The sequence below is a fragment of the Chlorocebus sabaeus genome, chromosome 18, assembly GCF_047675955.1.
Source record: "Chlorocebus sabaeus isolate Y175 chromosome 18, mChlSab1.0.hap1, whole genome shotgun sequence".
NCBI lineage: Eukaryota > Metazoa > Chordata > Mammalia > Primates > Cercopithecidae > Chlorocebus > Chlorocebus sabaeus.
Window position 1 is genome coordinate 5258629 of NC_132921.1, and position 5382 is coordinate 5264010.

The window sequence follows — 5382 nt, forward strand, 5'->3', positions numbered from 1 at the left end:
TGAGGCAGGAAAATCGCTTGAACCTGGGAGGCGGAGGTTGCAGTGAGCTGAGATTGTACTCCAGCCTGGGCAACAAGAGCGAAACTCCGTCTCAAAAAAAAAAAAAAAAAAAAGAAGAAGAAGAAGATAAGGAAGATGAGAAAGAGGAAGAACCAGACCAGGCTCATGGTGCAGTGGAGGAAAGAGGAGAGCAAGGAGCAATATACCAAATATGAATCCAATAAACCCCTAATTCTATCCACTCTAAATGGGCTAATTGCTTCACTTGAAAAAGAAAAATTGTCCAAATGTTTTAAAAATGCAGTTGTAGGCTGTTTACAACAGATATACTAAAAACAAACATCCAAAAATTCTGAAATCAAATGATTGGAACAAGATATGCCATGCAACATGTGTGAGTTGGCTGAAACGTTGAGCGGCACTTCAGCCCTTGCATGACCCGAGTTCACGAGGTGTGGGGTTCTGGTGGTCTGTTCCACGTATTATTCTGACATGGTCTTTTTTCCTGATTTGGAGCATTCTAGCTTCCTGATGCCAACCACGTAGTATTTTATCTAATTTGAGACTTAACCTTTAAAAGATGCACTGTTAACTTATGTACCATGAAGAAAGAAAAACGACCACCAATTAAACTATCACACAATGTGTCTTATCAGCTTGAAATGTTTAGGTTTATTGAAAGAGATCTTTGAGACTAAATCAGACTTATTCAGACACATTTTTATCATCTATCAACCTTCAAACACATAGGAAAATACAAGTGAAAAAAATTGTTTCATCTCTTTCTAAAATGTTTCACATTCAGAGCCTAACCACTGGAAAGCCTCTTGCAGCTCAGGATGACCGCGGTCCGTTTCCCACACACTGGCATTCTCTGTGCTGTCAAGAGAGCTGATGGTGTGGCTTTTCTGGAGCAAGCCACTGTGGAGTCCAGAACTTTCTTCCAGCACAGATGCCATTCTCCAAGTTTATTTCATCTTATCCGAAGGTGTCCAGGAAAGATTTTCATAAACTTGTGGCTCATATTCCTTCTAAAACAGTCCATATATATCCATGTATATAATAGTCTATCTATATTCATTTATATATATAATATATATATTTATTACTTGTTGTTGTTATTGAGATGGAGTCTCACTCTGTCACCCAGGCTGGAGTACAGTGGCACGATCTCTGCTCACTGCAACCACTGCCTCCCGGGCTCAGGTGATTCTCATGCCTCAGCCTCTCGAGGACCTGGGATTACAGGCAGGTGTCACCATGCCCAGCTAATGTTTTGTATTTTGTGTAGAGACAGGGTTTCACCATGTTGGCCAGGCTGGTCTTGAACTCCTGGACTCAAGTGATCTGCCTGCCTTGGCCTCCCAAAGTTCTGGGATTACAGGCGTGAGCCACTGCACCTGGTCATAGATACATAGATATATGTATACATATATATGCATACATACAGTACATATATACATATATGTATGTATGCATGTATTATAACATATGAATGTTATATATATGAGTATATATATATGACTGTGTGTGTGTGTGTGTGTGTGTGTATATATATATGAGACAGAGTTTCACTTTGTTTGCCAGGCTGGGGAGCAGTGGTACAATCACAGCTCACTGCAGCCTTGACCCCCTTGGAATCAAGCAATCCTCCCACCTCAGCCTCCCAAAGTGCTGGGATTACAAGTGTGAGCCCCTACACCCAGCCTCTTGAATGTGTTTGTAACTAACATTCAGGGTCTGTGGGGTCTTGTCACACCACCAGGGGAAACAACCATGGATGAGGCCGTGTGGACAGCAACGACAACATTGCAAGAGGCCTCAGCATTGGTGCCGCTGATGGCAAAATGCATCCTGCTTTCAGAGATGTTAAATTTTGGAAGTAAAGGCTAAACGGAGTTAACTGAATGCTGACTGAGAAAATCAGGGTCTTACCCCAAGGGAGCCCTTGCCCGGGAGGTGTGGTTTTGAGTATCCCAAGACAGAGGCCTAGGGCTTTCCTGAGCTTGCAGATCTCATCATTCTGCAAGGTTTATGCCTGCTTCCTGGTGACTGTCTGAAAGTATGACAGGTGAGAGGAAAGAAAGGAGGGCCAGAGAACAGGAGGACAAGCTTGGAGCGCCACACTTTGGGCTGGGACCGGCGGCTTGGTGCACTGGAAAATGCACAGGCTGAAGAGGCCCACGGAGGCAGATGCAGATCCTGACTCGATGTTATCCAGCACCAGTCATTAGACTGTTTTTAGCCACTGTCTTCTTCCTTACGAAACAGGGACAGTACCCACAGTAATATTCTGAGGAGGAGGAACCAGTCGGTTCTCAGTGTCCGTGGTAGTTCCGTTCTACGAAGTTGTTGTGAACACTGAATTAGAGAACACTGAGGTATTGTTCCCACAGGAAATATGGGGTTATTTGAGCCTCTGGTCACAACATTTTCATCACCCAATCAATACATCACCTTGTTTTATATGTGTTTCTGTTTAAAGACACCTTTTTAAATATATAGGGTTGATTCATGCACACTGCACTCTAGGCCAGCAGCACAATAGCCCGTGCCTGAACGAAGCTTCCTTGGCACACGGATTTTCCCCACATCACAGTCCATGTCCTTCCTGCACTTAGGAGCTCTAGAGAGCCCTTCAGCACTATGTTTGGCCATCATTTTCAACTGCAAAATCACCCACAAAAAGGGCCAAACTGCAAACAATGTGACAGTAAATAGAGCACAAACAGAACACTTGTTTCACGGTATGAGCTGCAATAGGAAGTCAGGGTACCACCTTGGGCAGCCCCCGCTGGGCACGGGCACGCCAGGAGACCCACATTCCTTACCCCTCTGCACATCTCTGTGAATGGCCGTGAAAACACCCAGTATTGATTTTAGGGTTACAAATATATTTCAGCAAGTAGGAAATTCTCAAATACAGAATCTGCAAATAATGAGGTTTGGCTGTTTATCGTAAAGCACCTGATACCCAGGAGGAGTCCAGTGAACAGTGACCCCTCTCATGACTAGGTGGCACCATCGCATCCCTTTGATCCCACCATAAGGCGAAAGCTAGAGGAGGGATAACCGCATTAAATGGAAGGCTTACCTGTTTGTCACTGATCCATCATTCATCTCACAAATGCTTGCTGACAAGCCATTCTGTGCCATGCCCAGAGAACAGAAAGCATGACACTGTGTCCAGCTGGTGATTTCAAGAGCGGGTTATCATGTAAGTGGGCTGTATTAGTCAGCTGGGGCCGCCCTAACAACATATCATAGATGGAGTGGCTTAAGCAACAGAAGTGTATTTTCTCACCATTCTGGAGGCTGGAAGTGTGAGACCAAGGGACCAGCAGATTTGGGTTCTGGTGGGGGTGTCTTCCTGGCCTGCAGATATCTACCTTCTGGCTTTGTCCTCCTGTGCTGGAAAGAGGGCTCAGTATTTGTGCCTCTTCTTATAAGGTCACCAGCCCTGTCATATCAAGGTCTCACCCCGCCTCATCCTCATGACCTCATTCAACCAGTGGCACCTCCTCCTGGCCCTGTCTATCATGGAATTCAATCACATTGCAGATTAGGGCTTCCACGTGTGAATTTGGGGAGGATATAATTCAGTCCATTGCACAGGCCGCTTCTGAAGTTGCACCACCGTGACCAAGGTCCAGAATATCAGACATTCAAATAGCATGTCCCATGTGCCAGGCATGGTGTGAAGCACTTGACATGTGGCAGCTGACGGAACGCTTACAATGTGGAGGTAAGAACTCACGTCGTCCTCACGTACGAGTCCGGGTTCTCCAGTGCGGCAACCAGCAGGAGAGCACATATCTACAGAATGAGGAACTGGCTTATATGATGTGGGTGCTGAGAAGTCCCACAGTCTGCCGTTTGCAGGCCGGAGACCCAGGAAAACTGGGGTGTCGTTTCCATCCTAGCCTGAAGGCCCTAGGCTCAGGAGAGGCTGGGGTATAAGTCCCAGTCTGAGGACAGGAAATGATCGATGTCCCAGCTCAGCCCGTTAGGCAGAGAATGCCAATTCAACCTGCCTCTGCCTTTTGGTTTCATTCAGGCCTTCACCAGACTGAAGGATGCCCAGCCACGCTGGGGAGGGCCACCTGCTTTACTCAATCCACTGATTCCGACGCGAATCTCATCCAGAAACACCCTCGCAGACACACCCGGAGAGAAAGTTAGCCAGATGTCTGAGCGTTCTGTGGCCCTGCTGAGTAGATACATAAGATTACCTGTCACAACTCATTTTACAGATGAGGAAACTGAGGCTCAAGAAAGGTAAATAACTTGCCCAAGGAGACACAGCTTCAGAAATGGCAGCACAGCTCCAGAGACTGTTTCTCACACATGGACCGTCAGACAACAAAGTGTGCATTTATGTCGTTCATAATTATGCCAAGTAAGATCAAAACAATCATGACCCAGAGGTGTTTGAGTTAGGTTTGGATTGTTGACAATGTCCTAAATTAGGTCTCCATTATGCCAAGTGACCAAGTCCATTTATTTAAAAATTATTCAACTTGGCTGGGTGCGGTGGCTCACGCCTGTAATTCCAGCACTTCGGGAGACCAAGGCGGGTGGATCACCTGAGGCCTGGAGTTCGAACCAGCTGACCAACATGGTGAAACCCTGTCTCTACTAAAAATCAAACATTAGCCGGGCATGGTGGTGTGCACCTGTAATCCCAGCTACTCGGGAGGCTGAGGCGGGAGAATCGCTTGAACCTGGGAGGCAGAGGTTGCAGTGAGCCGAGTTCCTGCCACTGCACTCCAGCCTGGGCAACAGAATGAGACTTCATGTCAGAAAAAAAATTTAAAAAGACAAAAAAATTGTTCAACTCAGTAAAAATAATTAAATCCTCTAGAAAAATAGCATGTTGACCTAATAAAAGTGTTGCAGTTCTAACCACCATTTGTCCTCGTGCACATACAGGCAGGTACTGGTTATAGGGGAAGGAAGGAGGGAGGAAGCCTATTTGGGAACTGACTGTTAGCCAGACAGGCGACAGTGGGTGAGCTTTTCACCTCTCTGACTTCACTTTCCTTATCTGAGAAATGACTTCAATACCGCTTCAATGACATCAGTACCCCTTCCAGTTCTGCCCCTGGAGTCGCCCACATGTAATGATGCATTCATCCATGCTCTCAACTGGTAGATACAAAATTTTCAACACGTGTTTGTTCGCCTTTCCTTCACTTTCTTTCCCCAACCTGCACTCCCCCCCGCCCACCAACGATATTGAAAAATAATATAAAAAATAATACATTGCCATTGTCTTATTGACCTAGAAACATTTTCTCTTCCTCAATCACATTTTCAGGATCTGTCATGGAAGTTTGAATTATCTAAAGACTAGATTGCTCTTCAAGCATTCTGCCCGCC